Source organism: Centrocercus urophasianus, unplaced genomic scaffold, assembly GCF_019232065.1.
Source record: "Centrocercus urophasianus isolate 14NV4802_14NV808 unplaced genomic scaffold, USGS_Curo_1.0 seq_10, whole genome shotgun sequence".
NCBI classification, from domain to species: Eukaryota; Metazoa; Chordata; class Aves; order Galliformes; family Phasianidae; genus Centrocercus; species Centrocercus urophasianus.
Window position 1 is genome coordinate 16,772,675 of NW_024884142.1, and position 8,905 is coordinate 16,781,579.

An 8,905-nucleotide genomic window follows, 5' to 3' on the forward strand; every position below is an offset into this window, starting at 1 on the left:
TGATCCACATAATTGTCCAGTTTCTCATTGAGCTTATGGAGACATCTGTAGTATTTGGCCCTGGCAGATAGCTGCAAAGGCTGATTTGCTGGGAAACGTACCATTTTAGAGAGATGGAACTTTCTGGCAACACGTGATAGTTTGTTCTCTGTGTCTCTCTGTACCTGCCTTTATGGTTACTGTGCCTGTGTTGTTCTAAGTTTTCATGTACTGAACAACTTCAAACCACTTTGATCTCTTTCTTCCTTCAGAAAGCCTAGGAACACAGGAAGAACAACATGGATGTTGAGTCCTCTAACAGTAGAGGCCTATTTATCTTGGACATCCTTTCATAAAGTGGAGTGTTTTTTAACAAGAATTCTTTGGGGAGCCAGCTTAGTCCCTAACAGTCATTAAAACCCAACTTTATAAATAGAAGAGTCCTCCAGAAGGGATCTTATTAAAAGCTCCTGCGGTGTAGTCAAGTCCAGACCAGCATTGCTTTAGCCACTTCCTGTGAGTATTAAAGCTGTCAGTGGGCACCAGTCCAGGAGCAATAGAAGTAGGAAATATCTTTTAAAACATTCCACAAGCACTAACAGGTACAGCTAATGTGTGCCCACTGACTATGACAAAGTCTTATTAACAATGGCGTGGGCTGGGGCTTCTGTGACATTCTTCCTTTTCTACAGCGAGTTCACAGAACTTTAAATGCAGTTTTTCATAGTAGTGACAGCTAAGAACAGATTTGTTCAAACTTCTTAGTTACTGAAAACCTAGGGCTACAATTTTGGATCTTTCCTGATTCTGAAAATGGTTATGGGAAACATGACAAGCTGAAATGATTTTCAGATTTTAAAGTAGGCTGCTGCTTTACAACTAATACCTGGAGGAAGGTCACTGGCTTCCCTGACGAGTCACTGCTGTGCTCTATCTCCTTGCTTAGCCTGCTTGTCGTTTGACAAATGTGGCTGGTGGTAAGCTCTGTTAAGGAACAAATGAATAGAAACAATTTTGGTTAAAATGGGAATACCAGGCATTTGCAGAAATGTCAGTATGTGAAACTATAGAAAAATATGTGTAATAATTTTTCTATTATCCGTCCTAAACAGTCCAAGGAGGTGCTGTGAAACTATTTAAACTTTATATGAGCTGTTACAGAACACAGCAGTGTAACCTATTCTTCCTCAGAGTCAGTTGCCAGTGCTGAAGCTAAAACCCTGGGACTCTATTTTGCTTGAGGAAGGGCCATATGCTTATTCTTGGTGAATTTTACTGGGGGGCTAGGCTTTTATTCAAATCTGATAGGCTTACTTCAGTCTGACAAATGCACCCAGAATAGCTTTCTGAACTTATGTATATTTTATTTATACAAAAACACTTGAATTTTTTTAGCAGAAATTTATGCCAATTAGATTTATGCTTAAAGAAGCAGGGACAAATGTGTTGAGCTTTTGTTTTTGGCTCGTCGAGTATTTAGAGTGGAAAGAAATATGGCAGTTGGGAAGTAAACCTGGACTTTTCCAAGATAGAAGGATATTAACAGAACAGGAGGGAAAGTAATGACACATCCCACGAAAATGTAATTGTTCTTGAATTCTGTTGGGGAATGTTGATCTTCCTGGAATACATTCAAATGATCCAAATCTGGTGATTTTATTTATTTATCTATTTTTAAGCTCCTCACGCTTCACGATAAATAGCAGAACAAAGCTCCTCTTCTCTCCTTCAAACGAAGGAATTTCAGACACTGTTGACAAGGAGAGAGATATTCTAACTATAGTTAGAAATGATTGAAAGGTCTTGTTTGCAGTCAATTATGACTGCAGCTTAAAGTTCTTACATTTCATTTACCACTGAGAGTGAATTTCATAAACATTTTTTTTTAATACACTTTCATCTATAAATAATACAACTATTTTTTCAGTCTGGATGCCAACAGGTGCAGCTTTTCCTTTTTATTTCACAAAAGTTTTATAGTTTATTTTAAGCATGAAATCGTCATTTAAGTGAGTTTGGTCCAGTTGACTGCCTTATGTTTTGGTAAAAGCAATGGAACGGTGTGGGCTCTCACAGAATGGCCAGGGTTGGAAAGGACCTCACGGATCATGAATCTCCAACTCCCCTGCCACATGCAGGGCCACCAACCTCCTCATTTAACACCAGACCAGGCTGCCCAGGCTCCCATCCAATCTGGCCTTGAACACCTCCAGGGACCGGGCATCCACAACCTCTCTGGGCAGCTGTTCCAGCACCTCACCACACTCTCTGTACAGAACTTCCCCCTGGCATCCAACCTAAATGTCCCCTCCCTCAACTTCAAACCATTTCCCCTTGTCCTGCTGTTGTCTATGCTTTCAAAGAGTTGATTCCCCTCCTGTTTGTAGGCTCCCTTTAGGTACTGAAAGGCTGCACCTTTGTATCCTGCAGCCTTCTTTTCTCCAGGCTGAACAAGCTCAGCTCCCTCAGCCTGTCTTCATAGGGGAGGTGCTCCAGTCCCCTAATCATCTTCGGGTTCTCCAAACATAGCACACTTGTGCTGCTTGTTCCCTTCTCTGTTCATTTTCTCCTGCCCTTTCTGGGACCCCCAAAATGCTAGGTATTTGAAAGAAAGTCATGCTGAGTGTCTCTTTCTGGCTGAAGAGATGAAAAAAAGACTCTTCCAAGCGTTTGGATATGTTTACAAATGCCTTGCTGGAATTTCTTTGTGCTTTGCATGAAGATCCATGTTATTATTTAATGGAATAGACTTGGACTATATGCTTTATGTATGACCAGTCAAATCCTGAGCAAGAAAGTGCATATTGGTGAGTTATTCTGGTATGGTTGTGCTCAGGGAAAAACCTGAAGTCTGTGTGCTTGTTGTTGGTCTTTTGGCCACTAAAGGATTTGGAAAATTAGGAAAAAGCATCCTAAATTTCTGTGGCCTTAGAGTCTTGTCTGGGAAATCACCTTATACAGTCAGTGACAGAATTTGAGACCAAATTCAACTCAATCCAGTTTTGCTATTGTCTGATGTATAAGATCAATATCAACGATCAGCTTTGCTGTCTCAGGCAAGTATCATAATGTATTCTAGCTTTTGATATGTAAAGTTGCTGTTTATATTTTTGTTGTGCCATTCAGAATTCTGCATAGCCCTTTCACGTTTTCCTTTGTATTGCCAAAATTGAATGTATTTAAGGGTCCCAAGTGGATGCTTGAAGAGCCTTGTGTATAATTGTATTGTGTCACATCTCTTTAGTAAGCTCTGCTTTGGGCCATGGTAACAGATGAGATGTTATAATGTAAGCACTGTTGTTTTTTTTTGTTTCTCTGTGATTTGTGATGTTTAACGTGTCGCATGGAGTAAAATAGTGAGTGCTAATGTATGTGAGATATTAAAGCTAATAATTATCTTAAGCAGGAGTTTTCCTGTTACCTAGGTGAACCGTTCAGAGAAACAGGTTACACAATTTAAGCTGTTAGTGGGAGTGTCCTTTCAGTGTTTCTCAGCCTAATGAAGCGAGACTGATTTCCCTGTGTATTCTGCTTGTGATGGTAGAGCTGTTCAGTGAGCAAGTGTGGTCATTCTTACTGCCATGGGTAGCATTTAGGAATTTCTATTCCAGGGTCTTTTCTTCAGAAGTTCCTTATGTATGTGACATCTAGAACACAGGGCACAGCTTGTTTCTGAAATTCAGGCATCAAGGTGTCTATCAGCCTTCCTCATATGCCTTACAGTGTTAAGAATGATCAGATATACGTACTTTCCAAGCACGTTCTGTCCTTATGTATTAATTTCATAGCATTGACCTCAGAATTAGTTCCTCCCACCCTACAGTGTTATACTGCCTTTTTACCAACAAAAATTTTCATGCTGTGCACTCATGATTTAATATCTTGAAAGAGAAGATACATTGTTTGTCATAATTATGTGTTTATTTAGATGTGGTTCTTTGTCCTGAGTGAAGTCCAGATATCTTTGAAAGCCTTTATGTGAGTCTCTGATGTTTAATCTAGCATTGGGCTTTCAGATCTGTGCTTCAAAAGGAATCTGCCCTAGCCAAAAAAACGTTCAAATAGGCATTTCTTGCTGAAAGGACTTAGTTTTCTGTCTGACTGTGTGGGTACAATAAAATTAGCAGGTACAGCTTTCTTTTTGGCTGAAGTAAAGTGCGTAACTCTACCACTGTTCTTGAAGTTACGATTTAAGGCCTTCTGGCCATCAGCATATGAAACATCTAGCTCCTATCTAATCTTTAGCGTTTTTTCATCACTCTTGCCTATGCCTGAGCATAGTTTGTAGTACTCTCATGATTTGTAACCCCAACTTTCTTCAGAGAACTGTACAGTCTGTGATGCAAGAAAGCAGAATAGCATTATTTTGGCATTAGAAATTTTTATAATTGGAAGGTGAGTATTTCTTTAGGTGGGAGGGATATTCTTCTGATGGCAATGACTGATGAGTCTGGTTTACCCCCAAGCTGCAAGCAGGCTGAATGGATCTGTGGACCTTACTACTGAAAGGGAATTAATTACCAGGTAAGCTGAGAAATTTTCCTCCTCATGTCTGCAGCTAGCATATGCATTTTGTAATGCAAATGAACATAATAAGAAGAGTAGAGTAACTGTTAGAGCACTTAGGAATAATGCCGTGCAGAAGGATGTGTTATAGGCATGCCTTTTGAGAGTCATGGAACCACAAGTATCCAAATTTCATGTTAGGGAAACAAAATCACTAAGCATGATTTTTTAATAGATATGTTTTTAATTCTAGAGGTTTTCAGCAACATCTGAATTCACAGTCTGTAACGATGATCTGAATAGGACAGTCTGGAGAATAAAAGATCTTGGAAGGCAAGGATGGTGCTCTTGGTGCATGTGATGCAGAAGCAGATCAGTGGCATGCTTATTTTGCTGAAGAATTGCTGGGCCAGTCTTTGGCTGTGTTTTTCTTAGCATATGCTAGAGTATCACAAGTGTAGGTTATACATCTGGTAGCATTGCTCAGAGTGGGAAAAGCTCTCAAAGTTCCCTAGAGCAAGTCAATATTAAGGTTCAGCATAGTAAGATTTTACGTGATACAGCAAAAGTGATGAGGAGGCCTATCTTGCAAACAAGTAGATGGAGAACTGTTTATAGGTGGCCTGGCTAGGCTGATTTAAATAGTAACAACATTTTTTTTTTTCTCTCTGGCTAATCTGAATTTAGCATGGCAAGTAATATTTTCAGAGTTTGAGTAGGTGGAGCAGTCAGTGTTAATCACAGCTGCTTCCTAAATGGCAAAACTGAATTTTAAGGAACTTGAAGATTTATTTCAGGACTACTGTTTAACAATACAATAGTGAATGCAGGGCCATCTGGTCTTTAAATAAGTATTACATCTCGTATGCTACACAAGGAAGACATATTTCACGTACATTCAGCAATTATTTTTGGAAATAATTCAAGATTTTGTTTAAATAGTAGAAAATTAGTGTTGTATGAGTGGAATGGAAGAGGTTTTCAAAATGAAATCTTGTAACAGTGAATTGGCTTAGTGTCCCCATACTGTTTTAGTAATCTTGATAAGTGAATTGAAGAAAGTGAATTCAGAAGTGAACAGGCTGTGCTGTAATTACAAATGTCTCTCTTGCCTCTTACTGATCCCTTTTGAAGGTCGTACTGAGTTCAGTTTCCCTGTCTTTGGACCATGCTTATTGCTGTACACATGGACAGAGTACAACTGATTCCAGCAACTTGAAAACTAAGTGTATGCAGAAAACCATTCTTAGCAGCTTAGGCTACCTCTGTTATGGATTTAGGGAGTTTCTTGGTCGTAAACTGTAGTACTTTGCTCCCTTTTGAGAAATGGGATGTGACTTCTGCTAAGCTGTCTATCCAGTCTTGCCTCCATTTAGTGCCTTTTAAGATACTGTTGTTTAGCTTTCCGTTTTCCTTTGTGGAAGATCTGCAGTTTTTTTACGAGCTGATTGTATTGACAGTTTGATACAAGAAACTGATGATTCAAATGTGCTCCCTTTGGCTTTGTGTCTTTCCTGTTGGAGTCTAGAATGACAAAATTACCATCTTTACTTTCCTCTGTGCCTATTTAAAGTCAGTTCTCCAAGGAAGCACTGTTTGTAAGTAGTATCTGCTTTTCACAGCTCCGTGAAAAATGGCAAGTTTATGGAACACAAGTCTTTTCTTTCACATTTTCTCATTGTTCTTACTAGAACATTATCCTGCTTCTCAAGTCTGGTGATGGACTGCTAAAGAAAGAGAGAACTATTGTTCCTTTCCTTTGTATTTTATATAAGTAATTTTGAGCAGAAAATAGTGTTTAACTTCATTGCAAGTTACTTCAAGTTGCTTTGCCTCCAGAAAGAAGGAAAGTAAATGGTCTTAAAGATGACTTTTGGATGAATGGTCTTTAGGTGTGCTGATGAGGATATGTAATAAGTTTCATCAAAACTAAACCTAGTTATCTTGCATTTCAGTTCTTATAATATCACATATTCAGAGGTAGAACAGTAGGACTTCACATATATGAGGAAAGTATGCTTTGAATGGCTGAGTGCTTTCACAAAGGAAAATAATACTTGCTGTAGTTTCTGGCTCACCTAGAAATTTGTAGGATTCAGTAGCTAAAAATTTGTAAAAAACACTTCCTAATTGCATGGTATGGATCTAAGTCTCTCTTTAAATTCTTCTGTATTTTCTTGCAAAAATTCATTAGAGCTCTCCTTTTTCGTGCACACTAGAACTGGTTTCTGTAACTGAAGGGGAGCCAAACATGAAGGCAGGAGACTGGTTAAAACTGACATTTAGAGGAGGAAACAAAAGCTTTCAGATTGAACTGGAGAAATAAATGTCTTGAGATCAAAAAGCTAGCTGCAGTTCTGTACTTAGTGATACATATCTATTGTATCTATACTACAGTACAATAGATATGAATTTTAAGGTTATGTGATGGTGACTTTGCCTAATTATGTCAATATTAAGCAGTTGTTATAAGCAAAGTAAGTGTATAATATTTAGTCTTTTAAAAAAAGGGGTAAAATACGTACTGGGAGAGTATAAACCACAGTCTTCATGGTTACGTGCTAGTGGAACATTAGGGAATTTGAGAAAGTGCAATCATTCCCTGCAAAGGTAGCATTACTTTTGTTGTGTTGAAAGTGACCTTATGCCAAAAATGCCCGTGGAGCTGATTGTTCAGACTCTGGCAGCACTAAGCCTGCAGTGCTGAGTGAACTGTCAGTCTGCAGCCACAAGCTGTGTGGGATGGGAGTAGCTTGATAGGATCCTGTCAGAGGAGTCACGTAACTGCTGTGTCCTGGGACAGGGCTGTACGTGTTTCCTTTGCACAGGGAGAATGGGCTGCAGTGCACGTAAATATAACGCTTATTTCATATGCTTTGTTTGTTGGTGTTGTAGTATTAGTTAGCCTCTGGTGTCTTGGAAGACCCTTGGCAGACAGGAAGACTGACATGTTGCTTATTTGCTCAAAAAAAGATGGGGTGCTGAGTTTAAGCTCCTTTCTTTCCTACCCCAGTGTTGTGGCTGAATGTTTGCTCGTGTAAAGGTGTAGGGGCAGGACCTTACCAAAGTCAGAGCAATCTGGGTGCTGGCCCAGTGGGCTGAAATCCTTTGAACTGGTGCAGATAGCCAGAGAGCAGACTTCATGTCACACTTCTTCATGCTGTATGCTTGGGCTGTGTTGGGTACTCGTGCCTGTAGCTGCATAAAAAACGTTATACTGGACCAAGTACTGAGTCTTGATCATGTTCATACAATAGCCTCTGAAGAGCAGAGTTTTATGCTTGTTCTTAGAAATCATCCCCTGATGAAACAGGGATGTACCTGTACTACTAGCACTGCTACTTTCTGAGAAGACATTCTTATTTTCCTCACCTACTTCTCCCACTGCTTCTGAATGCCTTCGTTTGAGTATTGCAGCAGGTTAGATTTTATGTCTTATTGTTTCTGACGTCCTTAATAAAGCCGTCCTCATACTGCCCATGTGAAGTGTTATGCTACAGAGCTTCTTAAAGAGCCCAAAGCATCTTGTGGACTGCTACTTCTCCTTTATCTGTCAGGATAATGGTGACTCTTCCTGTGCCCAGAATCGTTCTTGTTGGTAGGACTTGCCTTTGTTTCATATGAACATGAAGACTGTGTCAACTTTCCCATATTTTGTTTCTCTTTGCAATCTTAGAAATGTTGGGAGGAAAAGGTCTTTCTTTATTAGTTGCTGTTTCCAAAACTGCATTTAAGATTTTGCATTCTCCTACTCAACTGAAGCATGCTGGAAAGGTGCAAATTGGATTTCTGCAAGAATTTTCATCTCATGAAATTTTGCTCCATTGTTTAGGCCCTGGGAGGGGTTCAAAGAAGGGCAACAAAGCTGGTGAGGGGTCTGGAGCACAGGTCATATGAGGAGTGGCTGAAGGAGCTGGGAATGTTCAGTCTGGAGGAGAGGAGGCTCAGGGGAGACCTTAATGCTTTCCATAACTACCTGAAGGGAGGTTGTAGTGGGCTGGGGGTTGGCCTCTCGTGTAATCAGTAATGGGACTAGAGGCTTCAAGCTGTGCCAGGGGAGATTCAGGCTGGACGTTAGGAAATACTACTCTGAAAGAGTTGTCAGGCACTGGAATGGGCTGCCCAGGGAGGTGGTGAAGTCACAGATCCTGGAGGTGTTCAAGGAACGTTTGGCCATTTTGTTGAGTGATATGTTTTAGTGAGAACTATTGGTGATGGGTGGATGGTTGGACTGGTCTTGTGGGTCTTTTCCAACCTTGGTGATTCTATCATTCTGTGATTGTTTCCCAAAGTCTGACTTTTCTTGTATGCTCAGCAGTGCCAGTTTCTATATAATACTTGACACTTCTATTAATGAAATCAGAGAAGACTGTTGGTTTTTCTTTCCCCTTTCCCTTTTCCCCTTTCCCTTTTCCCTTTT

At 39.9% G+C, this 8,905-nt stretch overlaps 1 protein-coding gene across 1 annotated transcript in view; it reads left to right on the plus strand.

Moving 5' to 3' along the window:
- LRRC1 (leucine rich repeat containing 1) overlaps positions 1-8,905 on the plus strand; it is a gene marked incomplete at its 5' end in the record, with an annotated part of 63,476 nt that overhangs the window by 27,314 nt on the left and 27,257 nt on the right. The gene's annotated exons all lie outside the window — the stretch shown is intronic.